Genomic DNA, 19,666 nt, shown 5'->3' with positions numbered 1-19,666 from the left:
GCACATCTATGCTCCCATTAAAGCATACTTTATCTCAATAAGATTTGGTTGGATGTAATCACCGAAGGGAGATCATTACCGTATAAATTTAATAAATCCATTTCGCTAAGTAGAAAGGCAAGCCAAAGGCATGGACTTTAAAGATCAATAAGTTATGATGGAATGACATCAGGCTCAGGCATGCACAATTATGTAAAATGTCGTTTTCTGAAACGACCAAGTTAAGAATCGAAACCGAGTTATTTACCGGATGTGGATAACAGTTGACAGGTAAATCGGAATCAGCAGTTAAAAATTTCGTCTGAGGTATTCAGCAAACAGGTTTGAGGTTTCAATATGACCAAAATACTCAGAGCCATTGAAAGAAGCATGCGAGGGATATATGTAGACTTTTCTTTCGGAGTTGACAAACCTTAAAAAATATTTAGGACTAAAAAGCATTGGGGTATGTAATGAGTAAGAAGGACCTTAAGTAACTGCTGAACTCAACTTAACAATGCCTCTATACTTATCCACGGGATGTCTGTTTTCATATTTGCAAAGTGGAATAAGGAAACTACTATTTCAATACATAGGTATAACACCTGATTTCATAGAATTATTACAAATCTTTGAGATAGGATCACTTAGTTCGCTAAAGCATGATTTGAGTATACACGATCAGACCCAGACGCACAACTATATACTTTGTCACATGTCATTTTCTACAATCTTCAAGTTCGGAATCGAAATCAAGATTGTGATGTGGTATGGATAATTATCAGTTAAATCGGAGTCAATGGCTAGAAAATTTTGTAGGAACTATTCAACAAAGGCAGAAATATAGCAGAAATATAGCGGAAAAGCGGATTTACGCGTATATAAGCCGAAAATTTGCGCAAGGCAAAATCAATCGATTGACTCCAAAAGTAAGTCGAAACTTCGTCGAGAGAGTTGTGTTGCAATATTTGAACGGACAAGACCTGAACGAAAATTAAAACATTGTTAATATAATTTCTTGCATATAATCTGTAAATAGATTTTCTAAGAATTGCAAATAAAACCTAGACTATTCTAAAAATCACCATTCAGTGGTACGAACTTTATTTTGAAAAGAATTGAATAATAACGCAAAGTTCACAAAAGACAGTTTGAATGAGATCTAAGTAGAAAAATATTGGCCTTATTAAAATCATATTGAATATTTGAGAAAGTCGGATTTGACATGTTAAAGTTAATTCAACGGGCTACTCTGCGTGTAATGAAAGAATGTGAAAATTTTTGGATGATAAGGATTCTCAGGAAACCTAAAAGAAGGTGGACAGAACTTTACAACTACGCCAGGAACTTGAGAAAGCAAAGATTTAGCAGTATGCCATTACCATTACAAGTACGATTGTACTTCGATTGGCTTCGATCAAAACACCGTAGCTCTTTTAGAGTTGAAGTGAGGACCATACCGACTAAATTATGACTGCAACCACCAAGCGACTTGTCTCAAATGAAAGTCTCCCAAAACTATGACCGTATCAGTGGCCATTGACGTTTCGGCCACATCACAAATAAGTGCAATATGTTACTTATAAGTAGAATGGCAATAGAGTAACAATAAATTTAAGGTCGGGAGGAGTAGGAGATTCAAATGAGTAGGACAGAAACATAGTTGATATGGCTATTAAAGCATCACCACCATTGTGATCTAATCGATTCTGAAAATCTTAGGGAAGAATTGTGATAAAGTTTCGACGAATGCAGGTCAGACTTTAAATTAAAATAAGTGAAAATGAAGTAGGAAAACTCCGTCCTAACTGAATTTTGGTAAGTAGAACGAATTTTTGGGTTTAGGCTGATAACATTTTGGTAAATTATAGTTTCTAGGCCTGAGGAAAGCCTTAGTTTTCCATGAGTGGATGATGATCGAATTATGCTAACAAGCATGAAAGTCTTTTTCAACGTAAACAAAGGCTTAGCTAGTGGATTGCTTAGCTTCAAATTTGATAATACAGTGGCGAAAGGTGCGTACTAGCTGGTGTGTACTATGATATTGACTTCTAAAATCAAACTGTTTGTTTGGAATAATATTTTCTTCAGAAATTGTTTCTAATAATTTGCCTTTACTAAAGATCTTACTTATGCAGCTGAAGGGACTAATGGGTCGACAAGTGTTAACATCATTTGGTGGTTTCCCTAGTTTAGAAATGGGAACAGCTGATTTTCAAATGTCTCAAAAATATTGGACTTTAATGCATGAAGTAAGAAATCCGATCCTTTCATGAAAAATACATTTGAAAGCTTTATTTTCGATATCATTCATATCCAATGAACATTTAATTCTTCTGAGACATGAACTGAGATTGAGTCTAGTCACAAGAGACTTTATGAATTTCTAGATCTCTCTCTGCAAAAGCCTGTCTTCACTACGTAAAAAAAGTCTATTACCTCGATACTGAAATGACGGAAATGTGGATCAAGATTGCAAGTTCTCAACTTAACTGGTGCTTTACGTCATGCGATATATAAATCCAATTCGGATGAAGAAATTTTTGGAAATATTTTAACTAAATTTGACAAACTAGACATATATCAACACTTTTGTTGATTAAAAGAACGTAAACTTCAATAGATTTTATGCGGACAGTACGGCGGTTCCAAAAAATGACTTTAAGCATAATTATATCCATTTGAATCTAAATATTTAATAGCTAATCGCTTTCTTGCTGCACAATGTTCCTGCTTTGCTTTACATGTCTTAACATTATTAATAACATTAATAACAGGCTAAGCGATTTTATTTTCTGTGAAAATATCAACATTACCATTAAGCACTGAAGCAATGATAGTCTATGTTGCACATTCATTGCAGTGTTAACATGATCTGAGTTGCTGCTATCACGTCTTGCACTAGTCGTATAATGTATTACTTGAAACATCAAATTATTTCGCTTCATGTAGAAATGACCCGAACAACGGTTATTTGGGGATCCTGATCTTTGGGCAGAGTTTCTATTATTCAGTTTGTCTACTATTTGTAGATGAAGAAATTAATTGAACATGCGCTGTCTGCGGAGAAATAATTCCCATCATGATTTGCACCCCTCACTATGTCAGCAGTCTGATGTTTCCCAGTGCAAACAGCACATTTCGGCTTTATGCGCCAAGACCGTTCGCCATGCCCGAATAATTGGCAGTTTCGACATTGGTTGTAGCTCTCTCTAGACTATGTACACTATGTACACTTCCTTGAATAGTTGTGGTAACCGCGTATCTGAAAATTGGTTTGTTGTTTCGCTTTTTAGATCCTTCTATTTTAGGTATGAAGCAGGTATTCTATATTGTTCGGCTGTTTTCGTTTTTTGCTTCATATATACACAGAAGCTGTTGAACGCACCCTGTCAAATCTGTCAAATTAGACGAAGACTTAATAGAGTAGATTTGCCGTTAGTATTGCTATGGTTCAGAATTCCATTTATAATTAAAAACAATTGTAGTAGTGTAGTGAAACTCAAATATATATTCCGTTTGATAATTACTTTCACATTTTGTTTATTGACTTCTATAATATATTGCTCTTTTAACTGAAATGTGGTCAGTGTCTTATATAATAAATTTTTGTTCTAACTTAAGCAAATCGTTAACTTTCAAACTAGGTTATAACTAAAATTTCACAGACGCAAGTTATCTTAATTAGGGCAGTACATTTAATGTGGATTATAACTAAAGTAGGTTAACTTAACTGGGTCATAACTAGGTTTAGGTTATGTAGAAATATAAGAAAATGTAAACTTAGCCTAAGTGGTTAATAAGTGAATAATAAGTAGAATACGATGAATCGATAATGCTATAGTGGAAAAAATAAAAACAAAAACATATTACTCATTCACTTGGTATTCAAATCGCGTAAAGAATAAAAAAATAAATTATTTTACTTACCAACTTTATATTTAAATTTTTATTGGCTTAAAATCCGAAGCCAAGCACTTAAATCTGATCGCACTGAAAAAGCATCTGAATAAGCACTGAAGTTGTATACTACCGTTAAACTGGATATATAAGCCATATCTCGCCAGCTTAGCCTATACTTAATCTACTAAAGATAAGGTATTCTTAAAAAATAATCGTTTAGTTTCAATCAATATATTAATATTAGGCAGAATACTCCAAAACACTATTTTATACCATTTGATTAAAGACGACTGACGTTCGCGACAGTAAATTGTTATGAGAACTGTGACAAGCGGCTTTTAAATGCATACTCCATGGATCAAGATAAGATCGATGCTTTAAGGAGAACGTATATAATAATGCAGCTTCAGGATGTTCAGTTTAAATATTCATTACCACGAATTTTGTTATTTTTGTTTTCATAATATATTTCATAACAGAAATAAATCTATACATACATAAACAATACATAAAAAAAAGTTACTCGTTTCACTGTTCAAAGTTCTTTAACATAAACCGGGAATTTCGAACTTCATCTACATAAAGAAATGGAAAAATTAGAAAAAGGAAAAAAACTGAAATAAAATTAATTTGATCATATTCTAAAAAAAATTGGAATAGAACCATAAATTCAGATGGTATTAGAAATCGCATGGGATTTGGCGAAGAAACTAATCGTTCCTCTTCTCCTTCCGCTATAGTAATGTGGGATTGAATGACTTACCTTGCTCAATTTTCTTCTTTAACACTTGGTTTTGTTCCCTCGTTAATTGTTGTGGCTCCTCTTGTAAACGTTTCTCATTGTCGATTTATATTCGAGGCAAATCAAGAGTACCTGATCGCGTCTTCTTTCTTTGGTTTTCTTCTTGCTACTTGGACCTAGCAAAAAACCAAATGTTAAATCTTTTAAATAACGAATAACGTATATGTTGTACCTCGCATTCCTTAACTATGCTTCGCATATCATCCTCAGACAAAAGATTTCTTACATTGTCGGTTATAAACACGTAAAAAGCTATTAAAAACCAACAGAAACTTGTACGTTAAGAATTTACTCACTACTCATATGTTCCTCCACTAGTGAACAAAAACGCATCGCTTATGAAAGATTTGAACAGAGCGTCAAACTTAAGTGCGTCTTTAACCGTCTCGTCTGCTATGCGTGTAAGCTTCGCAACGCTTTCTCACCACATTGAACGATACGGTCAAGTTTTGTTTTATGGCGCTTTGCAATTGCTACGAGTTTAGTTTAGAAAAGTTAAAAAATTGTATTTTCAACGTTTTGAAAATATTAATCACTTGTAGACTTTGAGAAAATCTTCAATAATTAACACAGCACAAATAAGCAAAATAAGTTAGTGATTATAATTGACAGTATCAGTCTCTCTCTTCCGCGAAACTACTACTCTCGCTTCCTACGATTCTTCATCGCTATGAAAATTCATCGATACTTGATTTGAGAAACAAACTGAATTAAAATCTAGACTAATTGAATTGTATGCACTACATACAATTAACGATAAAACGGATTGTGAATTCTTTTAAAAACCACATTGACGAGATGAAAAAGAGAACAATGGTTCCAAAGAGATATTTGAGATATTGAGACACTGAAGAAAAAGTTCTGCATTTATGAGGAAAATCTTTTAAGAACAGATAACGTAATGGTTGTGTGTGATTTATTTATTGTAGTCACATTGTGCATTAAAAATGAAAATGATAAAGAACTTATAAAATTGAAATGGGTATTTATCGTATAAGTAGTAATAACAACAATTGGGACGCACCCATAATTATTGAAGTAAATACGTGATACGAAAAAAATTACTTAATGAAGTAAATTTCTGCTTTGAGCCCAACAATAAGGCTCAAATGAAATTGAAGCACATTGGGTTAGCCGTTGATGCTAAATTTTATATTAGTGAAGGCCTAACCATTCTTGTCAAACGCCTACAGGCTAGAAGAGCATAATAAAATTCAAACTGTACGTGTTAGTTGGGAGATTGTCCATATCAAGAAACTTGATAGGGATAAGCACATACAAGTAACAACCTCTTAACCTTAACTATAACACAACCCGAAACCTAAATTGTAAAATATACTTTCAACGGTAAAGAATACGACAATATAAGCAAATATTAATATAAACTTAGCTACAGCAATAACAATAATTACAATATTAATCACAGCTACAACAGAAGGAAAACGAAACTGGTCATATATATAATACCAATTTTTGGCTCGAACTTCTATCATATTGTACTACGTATTTTATTGTGTCTATTCGTATATTTATAGACATGTTTCCAAAGTTTTTGCGCTGTCAGCCAACAAAATAAACAAAAAGAATAGACAACCAAAATTTATTTATAAAGTTGCTTGCTTAATTGAGTTACTTTGCACCTTTTTGAATGATTATTAGATATAGTAATGTAGGCAGTTCCAGGGACAATTCTCATTGTATGGTACGCGTCTTGGCTAAGCAAGAAAGAAGACAAAAATTTCTCGCATTAATGTGCAAAAGTTAAACTGTAAAACAGACGAGTTTCAATATATGTTTCATTATTCAATTACCGATGTAATATGTATCTCTGAAATCTAGATTAACCATTATGTTAAGAACACAGTTTTTAATATAAATGGCTATGCACGGTATCGAGTTGATCGTTTAAGTTATGATGGTGGAGTTGCAATTTATGTTTATCCGACCGCCAATCCGGTAAAAAGTACACGTATTGAAAGCCCTATGAAAAACAATGACGCAGACGAAACTTACGAGATATCATGATTTTATTAATTATTTATAAAAAATTTAATTATAACGTCATTGCTAATAGCTATCTCAACATTAACTACAAAAAATCAAAATGTATAATAAAATAGTAAACAGTTATAAAATGTACATTAACTTACAATATAGTATGAACAAATATCGGAAGAGTAAATCAAAGGACCAAAACGTGTCGTAGATTATTTCTAGCTGCCCTTTGATGGACGTTGCTTATGAAGTTACGAAAATATTTCTGCTGCCCAAAGTTGTACGGTTTAATTGAGGAGTTTGTTGCTGTAGTTTAAGTTGACTTAATTTTATATAAAAGCATGATTTACACAGTGTCTATAGTTGATTATACTGGATTTTAAATCAGTTTTTCTATCGTTACTTGTTTGTAGTTTTGTTTTCTTGGAGAGCTTTCACTATGTTCACCAAATTATAAATACGTTTACTTTTGTTTTTCAGTACGAAGAAATTTAGGCAAAATTATATATTTAGTTAACAGCTTCTCAGATTTTACATCATCAATATATTACCGGCCATTAAACGAACACACTCACCTCAATGTTGCCTTGATGTTTGTATATTTGCACGCTACTAGCACACGCTATTAAATCAAACAAACAGCATTTCGTATGGGTTAGAATGCTTAAGTAAGATACATGGCTTCAATGTGGTTCTTGTTGTTGAATAATCTCTTATTTTTGTTATTCTTTAAAATCGTTAAGTTGATCAATATTAATTTTGCTTTGAGGTTTTTGAGAGATTTAAGCACAAGATATATGTAGTAATTAACTGTTGTTTTCATGATGTGCGAAAAATGGTAAAATGTAGGTGAATATTAAATAAGCAGGAGAGCGTTCACGGGATTCTCATGTAAGATTGGTTATAATTTTACATTTCTTCAAACTTATTTTTGTTACTTTTGCTGTATTACTTTGTTCCATTTCAAAACTTCAAATTATCAGCAAACACTCTGTACAGTTCATTACTTAAGACACTTAATTCTTGTATTCTCTTCTCCTTCCAGTTTATACATCAATTAACACATTTCAGATAAACATATAAGTTTTGTTTGTGTTTTGATGGAAAGATGTATGAACTCTCTACAATTTTGATGGGTGTGTAAATATTAAGTCCAAGCTCTCGTAATCGGTTATTTTTTTTTTACAGAATAAATAGCGGCAATAATTTACTGATTATTACACATGTAAAAAAGGTGTAACGTCCGCGTACAAATTTAAGGTAGGGGATCTGACTTGTGTTTGCGGGATTTGGCTTGTGTTTGTGGTTGGTCTTTTTTTTCTTCAGCAAACACCAGGAGAGGAAGGTTCGCAGGAGGATAGAAAAAGAAGTTACTCGTGAAAAGTTCTAAAGAAAAAATGTTCCAGAAAAAAAGAAACTAAATAAATAAAATGTAAATTTATTGCAAATTGTGCGAAATACGTAAAATTTAATTATTTAACAGTATATGAAATATCAAATTTATATAGAACTCTTTAAAATTCGCTCCAATAGCGCAAAATTGAAAATTTAGGTTTAATGCAGGAACAGTCTTTTTTGAAATATGTATATGGCAAATGTTTTTGCATAAAAGAAAACATGGAGTCGCTTTTTTGACTATGGAAAGAAATATTGATAAAAAAAAAAAAATATGTATATAGTAAAACCTCCTTATTGACGGAGGATACGTTCCATAAAAATGCCGCGAATACGGAATGGTAATTTATATGGGATTATAGGGGATACGTTCCTAAGTGACAAAATAAAAAAAAATCAATTTAATCGAATGCGATTGTGCATTTAGTTTTTCCCTCTTTAGGCAATTTGTTATTTGGGGAAATTACTTAGCTGAAATGAACTAGATTTGGGATTTTCGCAACAACAGTTTATTCATTGAGTAATAAGGTTCCTTTCATTCTGTTTGTTTACATTCTCAAAAATCGCGAATAAAGAAATTTATAGCCGCGAATATGGGAATTAATCGCATTTTTTTCATCCGCGAATAAGGGAAGCGCCAATAAGGAGCTTTTACTGTATTGTATTTTATTGAAGAGACTGCTATTCGTACATTTATGCTATTCGATGTTTTATTACTGTCCACTTGAAAAAAAAAAAAATAAACAAAAATTTTATTGCAAAGGTTTTTTCCTGAAAATTAATAATATCTTGCGCACCAAAGTGAAATTCATACAGAATTATGTCATACAAACTAAAAAATTTCAACCAGCAAACACGAAAAAGACATTAAGGAAAAAAAAATAAATAAATAAGCGACATTATAGTCAAAGAAGCCTATCAATTACCACACAAAGCTTGAAAAGAAAATTAACCCTTTGCACTCGACTCCGTTTCGGACATTACCTACCAGCAACTCGACGTCACTTTTTAACGAAAACGTACATCCTGGAAACGTGATATTATGCAGTATAATTTTAGAACCATGTAAGGAGTTGTAGTGAAATTTGTTTTATATGAATTTGTGGACATTGAAGAACACATATTTACAAAAAATATCAAAATTTATTTTTTATGATTTTCTACAGTATGGTAAAGTTTAAAGCAATTCCCAACATGCATAGCGGGTTGATTTGTACATGTTCCACAATAAAATTTTGTTTGCTGCCTTTCGCCTGGTGTTCTTCTGTCAGAACAGACAATACAATCTCGTTTTCTTTCTCCCACATTTGGAATATACAACTTATTATTCAGTGTATTGTTTGACAACGATGTAGATGGACGTGATCGAGATTCTCGAAAGTTACCTCTCAACCGCTTTACAAGACCTTTTACAAACTTGGGGTGTGTCATTGGTCTTTGTTGTTTTCTTTCTTCTGAGATTCGGTAAAGTATGAAGGATTTTATAACGCACATTTCCAATCCAAAAAAAAAAAAAAATGTTGTCCACCATTTCAAAGATTTCCGCAGAAAACAATACGTAGAGGCATATGGATCCGTAAGATCGACACTGCCCATATTTGAAGCCTTTTGAATACGAGTTTTGATTGTGTTATCGCTTCGTGTGTCTTTCTTCAAATAAAGCATCCAAAAGATTTGTAGAAATCTGTCCCTACTGAAAGTTTCGGAAGAAAAAGAAATTTTACTAACGGAATCAGTAGACCCTCTTCTACAATAACGGCGGTAAAAGCTAAAAATTCTTGCTGTATAAATGTCTATCTGGAACTCATCTTCACCACTGCTTACTTCACGAGATTCACCTGTGCTTGGTCGTTTTGGCATTTTTAGAAAAAAAGATTTTGAATATATTGTTATGAAATTCGAATTTCTACTTTAGGATTCAAGCCACTAGATCGTGGTTATTTTGTTTAAGAGAAATACACTTCAAACTTCTTTTTTTACAATTTTAGTCTTTACAATGTAGGATTATTCACAATTTATTTTTGGCAATATCTTTGACTGCTTAACGCAAATATTCTTTTTCTACTCACTACTCTCCTACACAACTATTCTATTTATATATTGCTTTTCTGGTACTCGTTCATTGAGCCATACTCTTGTAGCTTTGTACGCCTAATCCACTTTATCTACAATTTGCTCAACGGATCAGAGAAGTGTACAGTCCGTCGTGAACGCAAGTGCGCGCTCTTTTTGGACGTGTAAAACGGTTGATTTAATTATCATGCATCTTGTTAATTTTATCATATTTTGATTAGTTTTTTTGTGCCATTTTAGCAGAAAACTACAGGAGAACACGTGATTCTTAAAAAATTGCGGTGAAGTAATTTCATAATTTCATTGTCCGTAATCACTAACAAACTATTATGTCCCTTCAGAGGGGACAACCGAGTGATATGCTAGACTTACGTTGTCCCCTCAGAGGGGACAGCGGAGTGCAAAGGGTTAAGCTACGACAATCTAACTGGTTGAAAAAAAAAGCAGGAGAAAAGAATTACAAGCGACAGATTTCCGAAAAGAAAATTTTTATGAAATCAAATTGCAAGTTTAATTAATAATAAGAAATGTAATGTACTGTAAGAGAAGTTATGATTTATATACGAGTGTATTCTAACACAATTCAAAGCATATGTCGATGTTGTTAAAACGCAAAATATATGTCAAAAAAAATTCTGAACTAAAACAAAAAGGAAGACTTTTATTCTGGTAAAATCCTGAGGTTGCGCCCTATTTATCGTGAGAAGGAAAGAATTAAAATATAGGTATTGAAACGGTGAACGTACCAGAACGTACCGTGTGGTGTTCGTTGAGGTGGCTAAGCAAATTAATTACTACTTATTAACTTTCCTGCTTGACCTGCCACCTGCCTTACTTAGAACGGATGGCAATAGTGTAGGTATTGCGCACACATCTGCTTTTGTGAAACCTCAACAATTGGAGCAACCATCATGTGTCTCTCACGAGGATGTCACAGCTTTAGCTGGCGCTTCATTATCTCAACGTTCAGGAATTATTGAACGTTAATCAAAATGCCAGCAGTAATGAAAACAAAATTAATATTGGAATTGCTTTTGCACAAAAGATGTGTGGTTAAGTCCACCGCTGAAGCGGAGTATGGATGGGTGTACGCGCGACTGAAGGTAGGGGGACTGGGACCGGTTACCGGCAGACTAAGAAGGAACCAACGGACGGCGTACTGTTTATTTCCCTTATCTCAGGTTCAAAATTTTTTTTTATTTTTATTTTCAGTTGTTTTTTTTTCTTTGTGTTGCGGCACAGCAGGCCGAATAAAAATTTGCAAACACGACGAGCTATGCCCGTGACAAAGTGTGGTCGGATAACAACAAATAAGACCAGGAAAGTACTTTTAATCGCAATGCTTTGTTGTAAGTGCAGGATTTCACTTACATATTATCAAAAAAAACTATTTCACTATATCTATTTTTTTTTGTTTTTCTTTTTCGTTTTTTTTCCTTCTTAAGCTACTTTTTTTGTTTTCAATGGACATGGATTGTTTATTTACTCCATGTCGTGCGAAAACTGGCCCTGAATCTGAACGATTCATTTCTTGCTGGTTGTGTGATCGTTTTGGACATGCAAAGTGTGCTGGTATTACCGGCCGTGCTGCTGATGCAGTCCTTGACCCTTCTAAAGGTTTACGATGGTCATGTTCTGACTGTAGAAAGCGGGATATTGATTTCTACAAGCTCTTCACGGAGACGAGAAATTGTTTCTCAGATTTGAGCAAAAATCTCGGCTCTTTGTGGGAGAAGTTTGAATTAATCAAGACTAGGTTTGATGAATGTCGGTATATTGCGCAGTCATCTTCCTCTCCAGCTAACATAGTCTCAACGCGTAGCGTAGCGTGTGGTTCGTCACCTCCTAAGTCCGTTTCGTTGGTGCAAGTTAGCGATTCCCTAAAGGCTACAAATAATGTCAGTGTTTCTGCTACGGCTGAGTCGGTTGGTAACATAGATGTTACAAATAGTCCGAGAAGTCCTTCTGGCTTGAGCTATGCTGAAGTGGCAAGGGTATCTCCTCCCATAGATGTCACTCAATCTTCTCAGGCATCATCGCCCAAAACTAATAAGGGTAATAGTAAATCGTCCTCTCCTCCTCGCTGTTCGGGTGTAAATGCTGGTCGCCAAACTGAGCATGCTGCTCGTGCAAGTGTGGTTACCCCCTCTATATTTTCCCCAACTCATAACTCCCCATCCGTTAACCCTGCTGCTCCCAGTACTGATGACATATGCTTGAAGGCAGTTCCTCCCAGAAAGGCCATATTTGTGTCAAGACTGGCACCAGATACATCTGTTGAAAACATAAGGGGTTATCTGGCTGCGAAAGCCCCTTCTGTCAATTTAAAGCGAGTTAGTATTTTCAAACTGGGTCCTTCTCAATCTAGAGCTATCTTATCTTTTAAAATTCTAGTTCCGACCGAAAATATGGATTTGATTTTAAATAAAACTTTGTGGCCGGTTGGATCATTAATTAAGGAATTTATCCCTCGGGACCGACCCCGTAATGCGAGTGCATTAGCTCTTTCCCCTTCAAAAAACTAAATACTTCTTCAGCCTCATTTTCTCTCATTTATCAAAATGTTAGGGGCCTAAACTCAAAAATTCGTTCTACCTTCCTAAATTCAGTGAGTACGGAGTTTTCCTGTCTGGTCTTCACTGAAACATGGCTGAAGCCAGTTCTACATTCGTCGGAACTTTTCCATAATTCGGTTCAAGTTTTCAGAAACGATCGTTTGTATCGCAATGGTGGTGGTGTTTTAATTGCTATTTCTACGGCACTCCCCATGAATTTCCAACTACTCCCGATGTTGAATTTATCGCCATTCGAGTGAAATTTCCTAACAAACACTTATATGTGACCTGCTCCTATATTCCCCCAAATTCGGATATCTCTGTATATAAGAAACAGGCCGCCCTCATTTGTGAAGTGGCCAAGCAATCTAAATCTACCGATATAGTCCTTGCGTTGGGTGACTTCAACTTGCCTCAAGTCAATTGGTTTTACAGTGATAGTTCTGGCTGTTTGATTCCTTCCTCAACATCTGATAAAGCCGTTGCGTTCTTCAATGAATTATTTGATAATAATTTAGTTCAATACAATGGTACCCCTAATTGTAATGGGAGATTTCTTGATCTCTGCTTTGCAAATTTTCCTGAGGTTTGCGTTAATCGTTGTCTTCCGTTTAGTTTACCTGAGGATCCATATCATCCAGCATTGGGTGTTTCCTTTCATTACAAGTATGTTGGTTCGTTGAACCTCTATAACGTTCCAAATTCAAATTTTTCATATCAACGTTATGATTTCCATAAAATCAATGTTTCCATACTAAAATCTCATCTTTCTCATTTTGTGCTCGATTTCTCAGAGGAAGCATTGATAGCTTACTGTCGTCTTTCTACAATGTATTAAATCAAGCTATTTCTGCATCCGTTCCGATCAAGCAGTCCCATCCTCGAATTAAGGATCCCCCGTGGTTTAATAAGACAATTAAATACTACAAGAATAGGAAAAACAAGTTGTTCAAAAAATTTTCGAAAAGTGGTTCTTCTTTCGACTATTTCGCTTACTCTGTTGCAAGGCATAAATTTAATTCCCTCAACCGCCAATACTACTGCAGATACCTTCAGTTTGTTAAATCCTCCTTGTTTGCTAACCCTAAATACTTTTTTAAGTTCGTTAATTCCAAAAGAAAAATCTCCATAAACCCGTCGTTTGGGTCTTTTAATGGCTCCGAGTCCTCGGATGATTTTGAATCCTCAAATCTCTTTGCGGAATACTTCCGACAGAACTTTTCAACTGCCAATTTTGATTTATCGGAAAATTATCCATATTCGATTTCTAATTCGGTTTCAATTCCTAACTTTGTTATATCGGAAAATGACGTTTTTGAAGGATTGAACTCTCTGAAATATAATTGTTCGCCTGGACCCGATGGCATCCCCTCATGTGTACTTATATCTTGTGCTGGCGAGCTTTGTGATGTTATCTCAAAGATTTTTAATAAGTCTTTGAATTTAGGTGTTTTCCCTTTGTGTTGGAAGACTTCTTTCCTTATTCCTATTCACAAAAGTGGTAGTAGGCAACTTGTAGAGAACTACAGAGGCATCGCCAAGTTGAGTGTCTTACCTAAACTGTTCGAGCGAATTGTGGCTCAGCATATAGCCTTTTCCATGAAATTGTATATTTCTCCTTTCCAGCATGGTTTTCGAAAGGGAAGATCTACGGTGACCAATCTGTTGGAGTTTACTTCTCATGTTTTCAAGGCTTTTTCTAGTGGTTCTCGCACTGATGTCATTTACACTGACTTTAGCAAGGCGTTTGATATGGTTAATCATAGACTTCTTAGATTTAAAATCCAGACCTCTGGCTTTCCTCTCTTCTTAGTTGAATGGTTAAGCCCTTATCTGTATGGTAGATCATTCAGGGTTTTGTTTAACCTCATTACCTCGGATGAATTTCCCGTGACGTCTGGCGTACCTCAAGGTAGCCACTTGGGACCTATTTTATTTAATCTTTACATCAATGATTTGCCCTCCGTGATTAAATTCAGTAAGATTTTAATGTATGCTGATGATGTGAAACTGTTTACTTCTTTTTCCGTAGAATCGCAATCACATCATCTTCAAAGTGATTTGAACAATTTGGTTGCATGGTGCTCCCTCAATCTTCTGAAGCTAAATCTAAATAAATGTAAGAAGCTTTCTTTCTTAAGAACGAAGTCGTTTAGTACCCAATACTTCATTGATTCGCACAGGTTGGAAGACGTCGATTCGTTCATTGATTTAGGCGTTCTATTCGATTATAGGTTACGTTTCAATTTGCATATTGAGCCCTCGTTAAGCAAAGCTAGGTCCGCTCTTGGTTTTATAAAGAGGTGGTCCAAAGAGCTTGATGATCCTTATATTACTAAAAGGCTTTACACGTGTTTGGTTAGACCTATTCTTGAGTATGCCTCTGTTGTGTGGTCTCCTTCATACAGATGCTACGTTGGTTCAATTGAATCTATACAAAAGCAATTCTTGCTGTTTGCACTTAGGAATTTGGGTTGGGACCCGATTTCCCCTCTTCCACCCTATGAAAATAGGTTGCTTCTGTTATCCTTACCGTCACTCGAGAAACGTAGATTTGTTCTTGGGGTTTCCTCCCTAATCAAATTAATAAATGGTGCAATTGATTCGCCCGCATTACTTCGTGAGATTTGCTTTAATGTCCCTAACCGCTTCTCTAGGTACTTTATGTTGATAAAGCTTAGTCAATGCAAATATAACTTTGAACTGTTTAACCCGCTCAGAGTTGTTTGCAAGAACCTAAATGATGTCTATCATCTATTCTCATTAACGGACTCTTTAAAGTCCATTAAAGCAATATTGCTCAACAAGCGCGATTTACCTATGTCGTACTTAAACTGATTTAACCTTAGATTTTGTCATTATGAGTCGAAAATTAATTTGTTTTTAACAATTATCGGTTGCCAAGCTTATGCATGTTTGCGATGGCTTAGGGGTTCACTTGCAATTTGGTCCTGTATCGGTTGTGGGCGTGGCTCTATGCTAATTGTGTACATGCTTTTTTTTTTTTTTTTTTTCTTTTTTTTTCCTCCTTATTTGTTTTATTGTACTTATACTAAGTTTTATTATTAAATAATTTTAAGATTTACTTAAGAGTCAATTGAACTCGACTGCCATTTTGTTTTAGTTGAGTTTCTTGTATAAGTGGAATAAATAAATAAATAAATAAATAAATAAATATCTTCATTTTTACAAATCGTTTTCAGACATATTCTAAACAGCCAGCAATGGAGATTTTTCGAGCGTCATTATTTCACCAAAAAAGAAACTTAAAAGCTTCCATTCAAACATGTGTGGGCGGTTCCTAATTTTGATTCGTGCGTTAACATTAATTTCTTTTCTTTTTTTTATATTGCAAATTACTCGCTATATATTTTTTAACTCCACATACACTTGTTTGCTCTCCCAATCAATGCGTTAAAAATGTTTCAATCGAAACCGAAAAAGGGATTGAAACACAAAAGTATGTTTTAAGGAGTCGCAACGCAAAAACCGACAACCACATGATCGTCATATTAAAACTAGATATGTTAAACAAGTTGTCCAAAAGAAAGGGAGTGGCTATACGAATTCATTTTAGAGTAGCATTTTCTAAAGTTATCCGAAACATCGTTCTGGGAAAATACGTCTTTTTCTATATTCTCAGTGGCTGCAAAAACAACAGCAGGAAGAGGAAAATGTAAATTCGAGTGAAATATTGAGTTAAGCTTTGACAAGCACAACAAAGTGGCTGTATTTCAGGTGGAAGCATGTTCTCAGGTTAACATTATCTCCAATTAACACAAAACTTGTAACATTTTCGAGGAAAGTTTACCTGCAATTGATAAAACAGACCCGGAAATTCCATGCAAAAGACAAAAATATTGCAAACAATTTTACATTTTAGATATAGCATGCGAAAACAAAATTGCATAAAAATGACAACTAGTATGCTAACAAGTAAACATTCTACTACTACACAAGTAAACATTATTTCCTATAAGACCATTATTGAAAAATATTCTGAAGTGTTTGGTGGCTCAGGGCTTTTAAATAACATACGTTTATTTGTATCCCTCATTAATGACCAACCTGATAGAATATCATTTTTATTGTAGGAAAAGTTAAAAAAGCAACTAAAAAAAGTGGAGGAACTTAATTTGATAAAATCGGTAGTAGAACCGAGTGCGTGGGTCAATTCTACAGTTTCAACAGGGAAAACTAGAAGCAAAAAAGCAGCAATTCAGGTGCCAATGGTGTCCCTTCGGAATATATCGATCCTGAAGAGTATCTTTCGGTATTAACGCCGTGGCAATGGGTAAAATATATAGAAATGTTAATAAATTATAAAAATTATAATTATCGTTTATTGCAAACTTATTCACACAAAATACAAATTTACCCGATTTACTTATAAATGACGTTCAGTGGGATTGTGATCATATTCACAGTAATAATATTTGGCAAAACTACTACCATTGCAAAATTCACTTCGATCATTTGGTACTTTGTGTTAACAAACAGCTTACGGCATATAAATAAGTATGCACACACGTAATTCCATAAAAAATAAAGATAAGTTATGACTCGATAATTCTTTCTCAGCTTTAAAAATACATGAAAAAAAAGTATGATTCATTTATCATAAAACATTACAGAATATTAATAGGGTACTTACTTTAACCCCTGTTCTATAAAAGTGTCATTTTAAACAAGAGGAATGTAGGTATACGAAAATAAGTTACGAAAAAAAAAAACGAAAACTCTCAAGTTTTCTACTCCTTTTACTGCTCATTATTGTATAACACATTTACTAAGTAACCGACATAGGCATCATAAGAATAGAATAAATAGAATAGAATAGAAATTTCTTACATTTTACTTCAAAGTCCTCACTTTCATATTGTTACCGGCAACTAGCATACCCAACAAAAAATTAGGTAAAATTTCCAGAAATTAAAAACAGCCCGTTTAGCATTTTGTTGGCCACTTTTACTCGCAATAAAACTGCGGAAGAGGCATGCGCATAAATGCACCTATGAGAGATTCAAGCTCTTCATTTCAAAAGTTCGAAATTATTCTCTTACACTAATAATATCGTAAGCAAGTGAATTGTTTTAACAAAGCACAAAAAAATAAAATGCATATATAAATGCAGTCTGAACTATGAAAAATCAAAAGGCAAAAAGAAACAAAAGAAACTGCACCATTTATACCAATATTTTGCAACTAACTTTTAATGGGAGCACTAATGCTTACATACATAAGAAAACTACCTGCTTGTTTGTTTGCAATAGCAAACAGCCTAAGCTATTAAACACGTGTAACTGAAAGTTATTTTATAATACTGATATTCTTTGGTTCCTTTTTTGCTTTGGTGCTACACTAAAGATAAGTACGTTACGTTGAAAACGCTTGAATTCACGTTTAGGTGAACATTTTTGTAATGAGCGTTAGGCTGTACTTTTTATAGCAGCAATTAACCCACACATTCATAAATAATATTTGTAAAAAGGAGTATTAATAAGCCAACTAGATAGGTTCAAATTCTCTAGTTAGGACAGCTTTAACCTCGCCTAAGAGTCAAGAAAACTAAATCAAATGGGAAATTTTAATTTCTCTTCTCTACGTTTTCGTGGGATGCCATATGTATAATGGTGAGCAAAGCAGGTATAAATAAAAATGCAAATGTAAAATATATAGAAAGCTTATAAATTTTTCCCATTTTATAACAGTACGTGGACGTTGCTGTACTCCTTGGCCACTCGTTGATTTGCCGCATATCATGTCTGCTTTAAGTTATTGTCCGTCTTCTGTCCGTTTTCTATCATATGTTCGTTAATTCGTATATGTACCCGTTTATGTCATTATCGTATCCTCTATCATCCTTTTATTACAGACTCTATACCACTTTCATGCAATGATTGCGTCGTTTTCACCAGTGCATTATAATTTTTCCTGTTTTTAGTCTATACTTTACGTCATCCAAAAACAGTACGTATACACGTTTGCACATAAAAAAAGATGCATGGAATTTATAAATGTATAAATGTAAAAAAAAAACAAAAAGAACAAGACTCTTACCTGTTTGGTTATTGTTAACGATCCATGTTGTTCGATCGTGCCGTTGTTAACCGTTGACTATTATTATGAGCACCTATTTCCCTCTTCATTGGCATCCTATAATTCAGAAATATATCATATTTTCACAAAATCCAAGTGTTCTTATAGGTTGTGTTTTCCAGAAAACACAAACATATTTAATGCGTGCTGTTTTTAAATTTAAGTTTTATTTTATCCTTCACACTAATTTTAATATGCTCTTTAAATGTACATTCCAATTTAAGCTTTACAAAAGTAATTTCAATTTTTATAAACATTTTATTTGATGTAAGCAAGCGTTTTTGCTTCCTTGTAAAGATAAAATATCATAAGAACACACACTAAATATGCTCATACTTGTATAAAGAGAAAATGTATAGACACATATTGCACAGGCCTACGCTAGTTAATCCATAAGAATACACACTCCCGCACCAAACGAAGGGTAAAGAGAATGAAGAAAACATGTATGGAACGGCGCCAAGGCATAGAATTTGTAAGATATATAATACAGGCACGAGCAAATAGGTATAAGATCGGTAGAATGAATAAAACTTGTATGAAATGGCTCGTAGGCATAGAACATGTAAAATCATACAACACAAGCCCTAGACGAACTTAGGCACAAAACCATTGGTAATATTTACACAACCGCCAAAGCGCAGAATAGGTATGAATAAGATCTGTCCGACACAACCCAAACCCATAGAACTTGTGAGTCATATAACTCAAACCCAAGTCAAACATAGGTATAAAACCATATGAAATAAGTACAACATATATAAGAAGAAATCTGTGTGCCTTAAACGCGTACATATTACGCATTACGGTATAAATCCCGTTAGGTTGTTTAAGCATATAGAAACCCTTGTGCTTCGCAATACAC

The 19,666-nt window shown here is 34.1% G+C and overlaps 1 long non-coding RNA gene across 1 annotated transcript; it reads right to left on the bottom strand.

Annotated features, from left to right (window-relative positions):
* Positions 1-3,538: 3,538 nt before the first annotated feature.
* Positions 3,539-7,158, bottom strand: LOC119643761. Its single transcript, XR_005248423.1, has 6 exons — positions 6,835-7,158; positions 4,981-5,157; positions 4,857-4,905; positions 4,646-4,800; positions 3,910-4,457; positions 3,539-3,817 (listed from the first exon to the last, which is right to left on the bottom strand). It is a non-coding gene; the product is annotated as an uncharacterized LOC119643761 (long non-coding RNA).
* Positions 7,159-19,666: the final 12,508 nt, after the last annotated feature.

This window comes from Glossina fuscipes, unplaced genomic scaffold (assembly GCF_014805625.2).
Source record: "Glossina fuscipes isolate IAEA_lab_2018 unplaced genomic scaffold, Yale_Gfus_2 61594, whole genome shotgun sequence".
Lineage (NCBI taxonomy): Eukaryota > Metazoa > Arthropoda > Insecta > Diptera > Glossinidae > Glossina > Glossina fuscipes.
This window is presented reverse-complemented; position numbering and strand designations above follow the sequence as displayed.